This window comes from Falco cherrug, chromosome 9, assembly GCF_023634085.1.
Source record: "Falco cherrug isolate bFalChe1 chromosome 9, bFalChe1.pri, whole genome shotgun sequence".
Taxonomy (NCBI): Eukaryota; Metazoa; Chordata; class Aves; order Falconiformes; family Falconidae; genus Falco; species Falco cherrug.
Window position 1 is genome coordinate 31,338,856 of NC_073705.1, and position 15,271 is coordinate 31,354,126.

At 41.8% G+C, this 15,271-nt stretch overlaps 1 protein-coding gene across 3 annotated transcripts in view; it reads left to right on the forward strand.

Annotated features, from left to right (window-relative positions):
• Positions 1 to 1,772: 1,772 nt before the first annotated feature.
• Positions 1,773 to 15,271, forward strand: part of PLCE1 (phospholipase C epsilon 1) — a 163,928-nt gene continuing 150,429 nt past the window's right edge. For all 3 annotated transcript variants that reach the window (XM_055720516.1, XM_055720515.1, XM_055720517.1), the window contains exon 1: positions 1,773 to 2,163. The gene's annotated coding sequence lies outside the window, so the exon portion shown is untranslated. The remainder of the gene's footprint in view (positions 2,164 to 15,271) is intronic.

A 15,271-nucleotide genomic window follows, 5' to 3' on the forward strand; every position in this document is an offset into this window, starting at 1 on the left:
CTCTGACACTAACACAATGTAAAGTAAGCTAAAGTATTATGAATTACATGTATTTTGGGCCGATAGTCAGTATATGAATATATGGAAGTACTGAAAACTACACAGATCAGACAGAACATGAACTGGAAAAGACTGACTGCTGAAATTTTACTTTTTTTTGCAAAATATGTATTGTGGCATTTTTTTGGGGTGCTATATGCAGTGAATGAGATACGAGCCATGCTGGAGGCAATGGGAATATTAAATTTTCTGTAGGGCCCAATTTTATCCAATATGTACTGTATTTCAGTATAGAATGATCAATATTATCTGTTAATTAACTGAATTAGTTTGGACTGGCCATGTCTCATGTCTCCTAAGCAATAAATGTTTTTGACATTATGTGGCTAAAAAGGTCAAGCTGCTTTCCATTAGTGGATATATTTTCTCTCACTATCCTGATAATCAGAAACCACCAAAAGGGTCAGAGTAAATAATAAATGTAAAGCCAGGAAGCAGTGAGTAAATAAATATATAATATGCTATATTTGACCTAAATTGTTCAAAAAACCCCCACCAAAATACAAACTTTTTGAAAAGACGTAACTTCTGTAGACTTTCAGTGCTTAACTGTTGACTTTTTTGATGTACTTGTTGCACTGCTGATAGGCTTTGTTCACCGTGACTATCTACAGGGCTTCAGTACCGCTGTGGTGGTGTCACCCTCGCACGAGCATCGCTGCCACGACGTGCAGGGTGTTTGCTGAGGTGACGGAGAATACACAGGAATAAACCTGACTCTCAGGCATTCAGACGTGTTCTTCCCTTAGAAAACAGGACGACGAGTTCCTTACATTGGAAGGGAATAAAGTAAATTAACTGCAAGTTTTACGACCCTGTGCTGGGACACCATCTCCGCATACCTTAGTTATGAGAATCGGTGCCCTTCACATAAAAGTGTCCTAAATAAAACCGTGCTCTCGGTGGCCAACTTTCGCCTTTTTAAAAAACCGAAAGCGCTCCCTTTAGAGTGAAAGTTTATGGCACTGCTTTTCTCCGCCTTGCACCCCGCACGTTACGGACTGCACGCACAGATGCGCAGCCGAGTTCACCGAAACCCCCCGCCGGCCGCAGCGCCGAAGGGGCGAGGCAGCATCTCCCCCGCCGACCCCGCGGGAGCGGCCGCAGCGCAGCGGGGGACCCGCTCCCGACTCGCTCCCTCGCTGGCGCGGCCGCCGCCGGTGCGGTGCTGGGGGCCGCGGGGCGCGCGCCGACATTCCGATGCAGTGAGGCAGCCGCGGCCCGGCCCGCCCCCGCCCCGGCCCCCGCTCGGCGCTGGCGCTGGCATGGCTCCCACCGCGGGGGACGGCGCCGTTACTCAGCGAGCGGTGTGGAGGCGCGGGGCTGGGGCGCTCCGGCGGCGCCGCGCGTTTGCGGGAGGCGGGGGGAAGGGCCCTCGCGGGCAGCGGCAGCTGGGAGCTGCCCGGCGTGACCCCCGCCGCGCGCGCCGCCCGGTCCCTCGCGAGCAGCCACGGGCGCAGGAGGGGGGGCGGCAGCGGAACCCGCAGCTGAGGCGCCGCTCCGGCAGCGTTACCCGCCGGGCTCGCGGGGCCTGCAGCAGCAGCCCGAGCGCTGCCCGGCGCCAGCGGGGCGGCCCGCGGGGCAGGCACCCCCTGAGGCGCCGCGCGGCCCCGCCTGCGGAGGGGCTGCAAAGCCACCCGCGCCCGCCTGGCCGCGGTGCTGCCGGCAGCCCGCGTGCGGGGGGTGACCGCAGCCACCCGCCCCCCCGGGGCCAGCCGCCCGGCGGGAGGAGCGCCCTCCCCGCCGCCGAGGAGGGGCGGTCCCGGGGGAGCCCTGGCCGGCGGTCCCGCGCCCTCGCTCCGCGGCTGAGTCAGCCGGCGGCGCTGCCCCGCGGCACCTCCCTCCATCCCGCCTTCCCTCCGTCCCTGCCGCCCGCCCCCGGCCCAGCGGGGCGGTGCGCGCCCGCAGCCCCCGCCCCCGGCCCGCCGGGGTAAGCGCTTGGCTCGCTCCGCCGCCCCGGGCAGCGGCGGCCGTGGAGCGCTGGCGAGGCGGGGGCAGCCCCGTCCCGCAGACCGCTGCGCCGCCGGGGCCCCGCCGCTGCTGGAGTCACTGGCCGGCCTGAGGAGGAGTGAGAGGAGGAAGATGCCGTGGGGACGCTGAAAGGTGCGTCCCCTGCTCACCCCCGCCGCTTTCACGGGCTCCTTGCCCGGCTCCCGAGCGAGGCTGGCGCACCCGGCCGGGGCTCGGCCCGGCATCCGTGGCGCCGAGGGGGAGCGCGGGGGGCTGCCCGCGGCGGGCGGGCCGGGGCTCCGCGTTCGGCCATGTTCCGCAGCCCCGCGCCGCCGCCGGCAGGACCCGGTGGGCCCCGCTGCCCGCGCCCTCCCCCCCGACCTTCGGCTGCAGGGCTCTCCCGCTCTCTCTTCCCTCGGGGAGGGTTCAAGAACATCCCAAATGCAGAAGCAAACTGGGGCGGATTGCCTTTAATCCACAGGCTACAAATTGTTATAAATTCATCCCTTACTTTCCTTATTCTCTCTTTTTTTTTTTTTTTTTTTAAACCTGTTGTGATTGCACAAACAGTTGTTTTTTGATATTAAAGCGTAGCTGCTTGTAATCTGACCAGAGTGATGTAGCTTGTGGGGGACTTGGCGTGGGAGGGAGCCTCTGGTTGTAAGCAGTTGTGTCTCTCCCCTTGGTGGGACTCAGCAAGCCCCTCTTGCGAGCTCTGTGCGCTCTCGGTGGGTGCCGCAGGCCCTGGTGCCCAGGCGTGATGGGTGAATGCATTCCTTCCAGCTCCAGACTTCTCTTTGGCCTGCTTGGTAAAGTGTGGTTGAGTTACAAAGACTGTTAAGTCTGCAAACACTTCCAGAAATAGTTTCTCTGAAGTGTTTGTAGGATCAGAACCAAAGTGGTTGGGTGTGATGCTTGCTTACCAGTTCTGCAGCACCCCCTTGGGATGCCACCAGCACAGGGGATACAGAGAAGAGGCTATACAGGTGTCTGTGAACTAGGCGTCTGATAAAGTAAGTGTAAGAACTGGGTAGAGTGGTAGGGAAGTGCATAAAAATGATCAGATGAGCTTCAAGGAACAGTAAAATGTTTTGTGTATCATAGTAAGGCACTCTTGTGGGGAGTACAGTTTGGGCTTGTATTTATGTGACAGAAGTTTGCTAAGTATTTCAATCTTGTACATTTTATGTATGTATGTATATTTAAAAGGGGATCAGAGAACCTGCCAATTATGAAAAAGACATTTAGCAAATACTGCAAAGCAGTGACTTGCGTAGTTTAAGAAGTCATGCGTTTCCAACTACAGATAATCATCTTTGATCTGTGGTATCTCATCCTGTGAAAAGTCAATGACAGACAACCAATGTATGTGATCATGACAAAACCACAATGAAAAATGCCTAAACAAACCTGGGAGCAATGAAACAGACCAGGTGAAATCAGGAACAGACGCAGTGTTTTGCTGAAGGAAATGCGAAGCGTTTGTGCTTCAGAGAGAAGTGCCCAAGTCATAAAAAAAAGTGTCCAGTCTGTGCAGTAACTTGCACAGCGTTACTGAAATAATTTTTTTCTTCATAATCTAAATAGAAGTCATTCATGTTCTGCCATATTGAGATATTAATCTAGGATACCGTAATGAGTTCATTCCTGTTTTCATACATGGTAAGAAATTTGTTGTTATTATTGCAGGCCAGGCAGCACAGTTCCTGTCCTCTCAATTTACATTGATTTAATGTGATTTAATAGAAGTGTGGTGGTCAAGCTAGAGTTCCAACAATTTAATAAGAAAAAACCCAAACTTTTATGTTCAAGAAACATGAAAGCTGTACTGTAGAATAAAAAGTTTCCGCAAATTGTATTTACTGGAAATCACAGAACAAGTTAGCGAAAGAGATGATAAGATAACTTGAAGTTTTGGAGATTTGTAAAATGAGAAAAAAGAATTCACTATAGTTAGGTTATCCAAAAGAATGTTGTGAAACAATTTGAGCACTATTTCTAAGTGCCCACAGAAGAGAGTATTTCTTGTATCAAAGAGCCAGTGACTAGAATCTGCACTGAAATCCAGTATAGAAGCAAGGCATATATTGAAAAATAACAGTTGTAACCATTCATGAAGGATTGTGGTAGATTTATAATGGATGGAATCATTTAGCTTGAGTTAGCAGCCTCTTTTTTTTTTTTTTTTTTTTTTTTTTTTTTGAGAAGAGCAGCTGTAATTTAGCAATAATTCTTGGATTTGAAACAAGAATTGGTTAACGGAAGATGAGTTATAAAGGAGGCAAAATTTAATTAATCTAGTATTTCATTAAAAAGCCATGATTTGCATGTGGATGTTTCTTTAAACATTAAAACTAAGGGGTTTTCAGCAATCAGCTTAATTTACCTGCACGTTTACAAAGGTACTTCTGTCAGATTTTCTTTTAAAACACTAAATACCATACTTTGGAACAAGGCTTGTATTTTGTTTTCTCTTAGTACTGCATCTACCTCAAAATGGATATTGGCTCATGACTATGAGCCCTAGACTTTATAAATGGCAATGACAGTGTTATTAGCAATAGTTCACATCTTTTTTTGTTTTATATACTTTTAGAAAATACCAGTAACTGAGCCATCGTAATGAATCATGCAGCTCCAATGTGGACAGACCTACTCTCACGCCTGTTCACAATGCAGCCATTGATGTTTTCATTTGAGTGATGGCTATTATTTGATTATGCAGACAGCAGGTTAACGGCTGTCTGTACCTTTAGTATGCAGTCTGATTAATTTGTGAATAATAGAAAGCTGTTAGCATGCTAACATGAAATCCATGTTTTTCCTTAGGTTAATTCTATCCCTTCTTGAGCTTTCTTAATCTTATTTAGAAAAGAGTTGTTGCATGTGTACTTGAGGGACTACATGACTGAATACATATTACATGAGGGCAGTCCAGCTTACTCTGCATACTGCTTTATTTGTCTTGGCAAACCTATATGTATATCTGCTTGTGGGTGGAGTTTCCATGGTCATGGTTCTGCCGGATATTGGTCATATTTCACACTTCGATATTTTTTTGAGCGAAATGTCCATCTACTGAAATGAGACTCATGTTTAAGAGCTGGAGATAAAGTGGTGACAGTTGTTCTTTGCATTTCCTATATTGGGAGCTCTCTAATATTTTTCTTCTGTTTTTGAGGCACAAATTTGCATCTTACTTGAAGCAATGGAGTTAATTTGTAAATATGTCACTGTTGGATCAAAGTGTGGTCCTTGGTGGTTTCATATACTCGGTCATGCTGACGTATCTGTGCAAGAATTCATGTCACTGATTTTAAACTAGGACATCCACAATATTATCTTCTTAACTGCCTAGTCATTCATAAATAATCCAACATGTTCAAACTAAAGCTAGATGTGCCATCAGTTACTGAAAATGGGTCAAGTCCGAGACCTAGAAGGAATGAGCTCAACTCCATACCAGAATCTTCCTTCTTTCGGAGCCCACGACATTTCTCTAATTAATCAAGTGTCAGTGATGGTGCCACAGGTAATACCAGCTCTTTCAGTGTATGATTTAAAGTAGCAGGGACACACACCTTGTGGAATATGTGACACGCCCCAGGGAGCTGCCTTCTGCATTTGTTACATGAAACTCCTGTGTACTTCAGCATAAACTTTGATTATGGAGGCAGTGCAGGCTTGAGTCTTGTACAAGGAAGTGTTATTCTGTAGGCCAGTATATTTAGTAATACTTTACTCACAGTAGTCCATGGCATATCATAATAGTTTAAATAGGCTATCAACTCCGGGATACTTTTTATTCTACATTGCTATCACTAAGTAGTATTTAATAATTTGTTATGACCTTTCCAGTGGAGCCACCTCATTTAAAAAAATACATTATTGCATTTTCTAATTATTGTAAGATTTCATAAGTAATTAAAAAAATAAATACTTGAGTATTTTCCGTATTCTTTATGTTAATCATTTGAATGTTTTAAATAAGACACAAAAATTGGAAACATCGTGTGCAAAGTCGAACCTGCCATTTGAAAACATTTATTTTTGGGGTAATGGTTTTATTTGATCAGTATGCACAAGTGCTGCATAACTTGCATCTAATAATAGTGTGTTTTCTTAAACAGATGACTCTCCAGTTGCATTGACCTTGCCTTGTGTACCAGGACCTTGCTGTCTGCTGTTTCAGACAATGCTCTGATGTGAGACCTCTCCTCCCACAGTATTTTTCTCTGTCCGTACTACAGCATACAGCAAGAATGCTGCTGCAGTGATCTCTGGTATTTGAGGTTTTTGTTACACTGCATCTTCTTTCTAACGTTTTCATAATGCATTCCTTTACTCCAAGTACAAAACTCTGTTGCTTGGATTAGGTTAATTTCTTTCTGTAGCAGTGCAAATGTCTTTCAGCAGCAACTTGATTTCCCTTTGGAACTTAGCAAGATAAAAAGGAGTCGTGGCAGAGTAGCTACTGCTTTGTGCACTACCAACAGTTCACACTGATGAACAACCTGTACATTTTCTCTTGAGGAACCTTCTTGATGCAGATGCCTCATTTTTAATTCCTTAGGGTTGCTAGGATTGTTTTGGATTACAGCTATGTATCAAATTGCAAGGGAAGAAGAAAACCCAGTGTTTTAATATTGAGGCTGAATTGTTTTCTGAAGAGAGTATTCTGCTTCTGTTCTAATTTTAGGTAATTTTCATACTCTGACATTTTTCAAAGGTGTATTTTCAACCAGTTATTGTTCAGTTTGGGCAAGTATGTTAAAATGCATTTAGAATCAGATTGTTGCATTGGTGGGCAGAGATTTCTAAGATTTGGTTAGTATTTTTCTAAGTTACTAGAAGGCAGCACACTTTTGGTGACTTTCAAATGTATCAAATGTTCTGTGAGCTTGTGCATTGTTTCTACCAAAAGCTGTGGGAAAATAATCTAATGGCAGATATTTCTTGTGAAAGCTTCAATTTTCTGCTCACCCTATGTGCACTTGTTTTAGTTCAACAGGCTTATGGGAAGCAGTAAAAGCAGAGGAATGTCTATCGAAGGCTCCAACCCCCTGGATTTCTGACTGCGGGAGAGGGTGACAAACAGGCTGCCTCCCTGTTTGGTTCTGTAATTCATGTTTGCTCTTTAGCTGCGTGGTGGGCTGCTTCTCTGTAACATTTTGAGTGGCAAGTGTCAAAGTGTACCAGGCAGATAATTCTTGAAGTCTTTTGTGTTGCGGTACTTATGCATTATTGCAGTACATCTGAATTTTTTAGATGAAAAATATTTCTTAATGTGGCTCCTTTAGAGCCCTTGACATTTTTCAGTGTAGCTGTTACTTTTGTGAATAGTCTGTTGCTTGTATGTTTCACCCAAAGAACAAAGTGGATGTACAAAGAGGGGAGACTCTTTCATAATTAGGTTTGCTTTGTTGTGATTGCCCGTTTTTTGTTTGTTTTTGCTTTTCTTGATAGTGAATTTACATAAAAGACAACAAAACCAGAAACAACAAAATCAAGCAGTCAGGCAGCTGCCTATGTTGGAAATCTTTTAGTCTTAATAACCACTCAAAATGTTGCTGTTGTTACTGATTTGAATATACATCTGCTCTTATTCTGTGCTTTAATTCAGCAAAGTGTAAACAAGAAATTCCATTTCAGTGGTGGTGTTCACTCAGTAGACATAGAAGTGAAATATGGAGAAACTTATAAAAATCGATGGTGTTACGTGTGCAATTAACTAAAACCTCCATGGCAATCCCATTTAGAGGCATTCCCAATTTCATTAGCATGGGTAATTTAAATATATAAGTCCAATTATAAGGCTTTTTTCTTTATTTTATTTTTGTAGGACGAATTTAGAAAGTAGCTATTTGATCATCTGTCACTGTATGAAAAGTCCAACAAGTTATAGCTTAAAAATTAAATATGCTGTTCTGAATAGTCTTGATATGTCTACCAACATGTAATAGGTATACTATTAGTTCAGTTCTGCGTGTTTGGTTTTGTTTTGATTGTTTTCAAAATGATCTTTTCTTCTTTTAAGATGTGGCTGTTGGAGGGCATGGTTGGAGGGTGATAATTATTGCTCAGTGCTCCCTGCCCACCAGTAACTCATCAAGTTTCACATTCTGCTCTCGCTTTAGATGCCTTTTAGTTTCTCCTCCTCCTCCTCCATAGTGTTGAGTCTTGTGTCCCATTACCCGGAGTCAGGTTGTAAGAGGGAGTGGTTGATACTCGGGGAACGTGATACCATTTCCTTCTTCTGTATCTTTGGTACTTTTGGTTCGACATAACTGAGGTATGGTATTAGCATATTGCCAGTTGTGATGTGATACTGTGGTATGTGGAGTTACAGATTGCTTTCCACAAGAGAAAATGCAATAGTTGCGTGCTTTCAGTTCCCTGCAGTGCAAGTTTATGTGCTTGGAAGCAAGGAGTATCTATTTTCAGGGTATGTTTGCATTAGAGATACTTGTCTTAGTGAGAATACCCTTGCATTCCTGGAGACTGGACACCTGCAGAAGCTACCTGTCAGTGGAAAGGGTCAAATAAAAGGTTGACTGTGTGTTTACACACACCGAAGCCTACTCATCCAATAAATGTATAGCTTAACAACACTGTTCCCTTTCTCCCCACAAGATCTCTTGGTGAGCTGGTATCTAGCAGAACAGCTCAGTCATGCCTTCCCCCCAGTGTTATATGAAGTCTGCAGCATTTCTGAAAAAGGAATATTATTGTAATTTGCTGAGAAGGGGAAAGTGCACAGCTTTTTCTTTCCTCTGCATTAAAACTGTGCTGTCTGTACTCCTGACTCATATCTAAAAGCAGTTATTTGCCTTCTATATCTTTTTAAAAAAAGGCTCTTTGGTGTATATCATACTATAGAAACATATATACCCTTCCTACATTTTGGTTATATATTTTATGTAATATGCCTCTGTTTACAGGTAAAATTATGGATTAGTTAACAGAAAGATGTTACCATGCAACTAATTAAACAGAGGTTTAAAAACACCAGCTGCATGTACAGTGTTACCTCATATTTGAAAGGCTGAGAAATTTCCTAACTTTGGAAAAGTCATGTTGTTGACTTCATGTAATTACTGTCTTTTAAGGAACAGTAAACCTTGCATCTGTAATATATCTGTCAGGGTATTTCTGGATAGATTCTTCTTGCCGTTCTTGAAAGTTGTATTAGCTTAGCCCAAATCCATGTAACATTGGATGCTGTTGTGTTTATTTTGTTACCTGTTCCATGTTGGCAGAAATATGATATATGTAAAAATACAGGTTTTGCTATCAAGTTGTTTTTTGGTGCTCTATTAAAACAGATTTCAGAGACTGTATTACAAGATTCTACTCCATGGTTGAACTAACTTGCAGTATGAAACAGAAATATTTATTGATTTTTTTTTTTTTTTTAATGAGTGAAGTTGAAGGATTACTTTTTTGTTTTGTTGTTAACCTAAGCCAAACTAGCCTTCTTGGTAGCCTTCTTAGTACTTAACCAGAAAACATTTGTAGATTAAGATCTAGAGTTTAAACTTGTTTGGGAATACAGCAGAATCCCAAAATTGTTTCCATTCTCATCTAGCTTCCCTGAAATAAAATCAAAGTATATATACAATACCCTGGTATCAGAATGTTGTGGTCATTAAAAATCTAGCTTTAGTGGCTATATATAGAGAGAGTATAATGTTAATACTGTTCTCTTTTGTGTGTGTTAAGCAGATATTGTCAACTACCAATCTAGCTGCACAGATTAAATTTGTTTCTATATAGTTATGAAAACATTTTGTATTTTATATAAAGAAATAATATTCTTTTAAAACATTAGTTTAGGGCCATGAGTAAGAGGGGTTTATGAGTCTCTTAAATGCCCCCCCCCCTTTTTTTTTCCAGTGGTCAGCTGAAATTTTTCTTGTTCCATCAAATTCTGAGCTATGGCAAATATTTTATTTTTAATTGAATTTCTGTCACTCAATTATGAACGTTTTTTGGAAGAGTGTATTGCTTGTTGTGATTATGTTTGTGCAGAAAATTCTGGAACTGTCTTAAAACTTATTATTTCTGTGTGATAGGAGATATAATGACTTGAGAAGATCAGGGAAAATATGAAGTCATTAATTTTTTGTAAGTTCATTTGTACAAAGGAATGGGAATTTCTTGGAAATCAACAATATTTTGGGCTGCAAATGGTACTTCCTACCCTTCCAAGGTAAGGGAACAGTAAAATTTTAGGTATCTTCAGTAGAATCAGAAAAGAGAATGGGTAATTGGTGGTATTAATAAATGGATGGTATCTACAACTGAAGTCTAGACAGGTTTTTCAAGTCATTCAAATCCATTCTGGGGACATGCCAACAAACTGGTTTTATTATGAAAACTGTGTTACCAGCACCAACTGTTCAGTGCATCAAGTTCCAAATCCTCATTATTTTTCCCCTTCTATGATTAGTTTGGCTTAAAAGTAATAAATGTGGAACCTTCCTTTTGGTCTTAAAATTCTTAAAGCTTTATTGTTCCCACTTTCCTCTTGTTTTTATAACTAAATGGTCTGTTTTTAAAGCTGAGATTATGAGTAATTATAAAATGGTATGACTAGGGGCTTCTAGAAAAACAAGTGCCTTTTCTGAGTACCTGACTGTAAGAATTAGCAATACTATGAAGTCTGTTTAGAAATTAATTCTCCATACTAATTGAACTGTGATTCTAGATTTGCAAGCCAGGTTCGGTAGTGGTTTGTAGAAATAAACAGTTCCCTAGACAGCAGGCTATAAAACAGGTCAGCGTTAAAATATGCAGTAACATCTTTCAAATGTCTGTATAGTATTACACTACTATGCCTGCCTGAATTCTCCTTCAAGATTCAGATCATAACATCTGTGTGGAGATTTGTTACCTGGTAGGCACAGGAATGATTGGGAAGTGTAGACACTAAAGGGTTTTCAGGAGGTCTTCACATCCACCCCTCCAGAAGAAGCAAGTTTGCATGTTCTCTTGAAATTTGTGAATGTCATTCTACATTGCCAAAAGCTTATCTCCACGTTTGTGTCATCCCCTCATTTTGTTCCATGTAGTCTTTATTCTGTTATGCAAGTTGATAATGAAAACACTTGTCTGTAACAGTCAGTTGTCCTGTTGGCTAGATACCTAAAGCTGTTACTAGGACTAAAATTTCTGACGACAGAAGATAATGTACCTCAGTTGTAACAGTACAGCACAGTATTATATCCTGTGTAACAGCTTCTATACACTCCTAAACTTCAACTGTCTGCTTTATAGAAAGCTGGAAAGAGTTGACTTACAAGTTAGTGGGAAAGCTGTAAAACTATGTGAGAAAGGTGTGTGCACAGATTTAAAGCAAGGTAAAACGGTTTGGTATAACAGCATTGTAGCTATGATGGCCAATAAAGTATCTAATCTGTACATGAGTCACTCTGCTCTAAACTCATGTGCCTTCCTCCGGCTTGACATGGTGCTCTGATTATTTTTCTTTTGCTTTATAATGACATTGTCAGTCTTTTATGAGCTTTTCTCTGTTCCCTTGAGCTCTGAGGATGCTATTGAGAAGAGCAAAAAGCCCCAAACAAAAAAAAAAAACCAACCCCAAACTCTTCACTTGCTGTTCTTGCTTGAATTTACACTTACAAAACTGTCCTAAACACTTCAGGTGCATTCGACTTGATGAAATCAATGGATAATTTAAAAAAGCCTGATAGCCTCTGCCTCCTAGTTTTCCCACTTTACTCATCTTGCTTACAGTAAATCTCTATTTTGTTAGCAACCATATGCATCCCAATAAAGGTTTTAAAGTTTGAATTGAGACAGACACTGTCTCAGCTCTTGGCCAGTGAATGCAAAGAAAGTTGGCCATGTTCCCTCTACTTGCCAGAAAAGCATGAAAGCTGGGGCCCTGCCTCTGTCAAAGAAAAAGGAAAGCTCTGAACTTTTTACATACAGATTTTTGAAAGTATTGAGTCCCTGACCTATTCTTGGTAGGACTTGGCAGTCTCTTGCTTGCTAGATGTGGCCTAAAGACCCCAGGAAAAGGCCTCTAATCTTCAGTGAAGATTTATAGATCAGCCTGGCCTTTTTCCTCTGGTTATCAATTTGACTGTATTCTTTTTTTCTCTCTCTCCTCTAGTTAGTCTTAAATATAAACAAAAGAAATCCCATCGCTACTGTAGTATGGTTTTTATGCGTGTGGCTTGTCTCTGTTATGCTTTCTACTAAATCTGAAGACCTTCTTGCTTAATTTTTTAAATGTTTGATGTACGTATGAGTGTATAATTAAAAGAGTGTACATACTGTTGTCATCTAGTATTGTACTGTTTATTGTGTGTTTGGGTATAGGTGCTTCATGTACCTGGTCCCCTCCCATACAGGGCTTTAAAACTTTCAGTATTCAGATTATCTGACAATCCATTGATTGATGTGCGACTGTATAAAATAAAGTAAGAATATTAAGTTACAAAGCAAATTATCCATAAATTTTAGACTTATTTTTAATATGTGCTGGTATGGTTTTAAAATATTGAATTAATTATTAGCAAATATTTGAATTTAAAGCATTAAAATCCAGAATATTGATTTTTAAAGTACTACAGTGGTAATACCTCTTGCACATTCTTCTTACCGTAACTGTACTATATAGAGGTTGCTATGTATTTTTTTCCTGGTGAATGAATCATGAAAACCAAGGGTTTTTGTTTTTGTGGTTATTATAGGTGATAATTATGCACCCCTGTATCATGTATAACTGTTATACAGTTATATAAATAATGCACATCTGACTGTTGGCTTTTTCTTAACAGTTATGGCATATTTTCTGTAGTGGGTATAGTTTTTATTTTTCAGAGATGTCACATGTAAAATAAGAAGTGATGAAATGCATACACTGTATTTCAAAAATATGTTGATACATTATAGTACTGTAAGCGTTATTACTTCCATAGCTGTTTCTGCTTTTATAACAGCATTAGAATGCTTAAATAAAACCAGCCAGTATTGAAGATTATAAAGCCAGAAAGCTATATAGAATTAATGAAGACCTTAGTGTGAGGACTGTGCTGTCTGTTTCTAATTTAACCTATTCTCAGATTACTCTCAGGAGCCATTCTAAGTTTGTCAAACACTTTGAGAGGTCTACAGTAGATTTTGTTTTTGAAGGTAGAGCTTGCCTTTCCTAAACTGAATTTCATTCTACTGATTTTATTTTTAGCTACCTTTAAAGGCAGGTAAAAAGGCAAAGCAGTATTCAGTAAATAGTTTTTAGTAGCTTTGGAAGTCAATAAAAAGATGTCTTGAATATATAGGGAGTCTGAGTGACATGGTCTGTGCTAAATTAACAAGAGCAGGGCAGAGGAGACAATTAACAGTTTGCAAGGTAAGTTCATAACAAAATAAGAGGACTACTGACTTTTTTTAAAAAAAAGCTTCCCCCCCCCCCAAGCCCTAGAACTTGAGGGATGCCAGTTGGTTTGGAAAAGACAGAAATGAAAAGGATTTGCAGGAACAGGTAACTTTTGAGGTGTGGCAGTAGCATGCCTAAGAACATAGATGAAAGTATTTGAAATCTCAGAGGACAGGTTGATCTGCTTTCATTTATGTATGCTGGTTTTATATTTGTTTCCTCATAGGTCATCTACTGTTATCCATGAACTTTATTCTAGATGTATAGATACTATTTTTTTTTTCTTCTCACCTGAGTTCTCATGCATTATCTGCTTCTTCCTTGTTGGCCTCCCAACAACCAGAAGGCTACTTACAGGAAAGCAATAACAAAGAACTCCATATAGTATGTGAGATTTTAGTTGGAAAAAAGCTTCAGACTGCCTCTTGCACCTTGTGAGTGCTGGTACAGGTGATGATACCCTCACTGAATTACCATTTAAAAACACTGCCTCTATGTATCTTCAATGAACTTGACCAGTTGTGGCCAGCCACTGGTATACACTGCCTTACAGACTGTCTTGAAACAGTTTGGGTTTTTTTTTTGCTCTGTTTTGAAAGTAAATAGGTTTTTGTTGTACTCGGAGCACTGCTGCTAGAGCATCAGCCATTGTTTTGTTCCAAACTGGTGTAGATTGCGCAGACCATTAGTTTTCATTGCTGCTTTGCCTCCCCTCAGGGATGTTTTCTCGTGCCAGTTATTACTTCATAATGCACTCAGCTGCCTGCTAAGGTCATTGTTGGTTTGAATGATCAGTCCTGCAGGTGAGCCTCCTGCATCTAGCCTGTTGTTTTTTCTCCTCAGCAGGATGAAGTCAGTGTTGCCATCTTGCCCACAAGGAGCCTGACTACAAGGCCTTGGGCTGCTCCTTATCTTTTAGTTTGCTGCCTCCATACTGGCCTGACAGCATTCGATTCCATGTTTCAGAGTAACCTCCTCACCCCTGCTCCTGGCCTTGCAGGCAACATAGGAAATTCAGTGTTTGTTGTGCTCTTCGGGTGTTACCTGATCACAGCGCTTCCTCAACTTCTTTTTATCATTTGTGGTGAGGCTGTGGTCATGCCCGATGGTGAGGCCAGTGACCTCCCTTGTTGGGAGCTGGGGGAGGACGAGCTGGGGGCTGGGGCTCTGCCACAGCCCGCTTGTGTCAGGACCAGCACCAGCAGATGTGTCAGGTCCCAACGTCAGTCTGGCAGGTCTGATAGAGAGCTCAGGAGCAGCAGAGAACAGGGCCTGGGCCCAGAGCTGCCAGTGATGTATTCCTAGCCTAGGACAGTCCTGAGCTGAAATGGCTCCTGGGCCTGTTGATGGGGGATACAAATGGGGCTGATTATCGCATTTAAGGATGTGGTGTGCTTGGGGCCTTGACCCTCCCTCTGACAGACGTCTGCAATAATCTCGTCCTGGGTTAGCATCGCACTTTGTTGTGCTAGTTGCAGCATTGGTCTGTCATTATCATACCCAAGTACGTTACAGAAAATGGAGTAGTTGCATCTTGTTTAAGTGTTACAGCAGAAATAACCTTGGGTGTTTCGCCAGGCGTTGGCTTGTTTGTTATCTTTTACAGTCCCTTTGTGGTTGAGTTCTTAGGCTCGTTTAACTGTGCACTGACTGTTTTCTCTCTGGTGCTCTCCCTTCTCCTCTGCTCACTCTTAAGGTATACATCAGGCATATATGTGTATACCTCCTCCCTTCTAGGACCTTTTTGCGCTAAATACAAGGATGTTAAGAAATGTGTTAGCAGCAGGGATGCACAATCAGATGGATGCAAACTAATCCACTTGACTGAGAAAGTGTTGCCTATATATATAA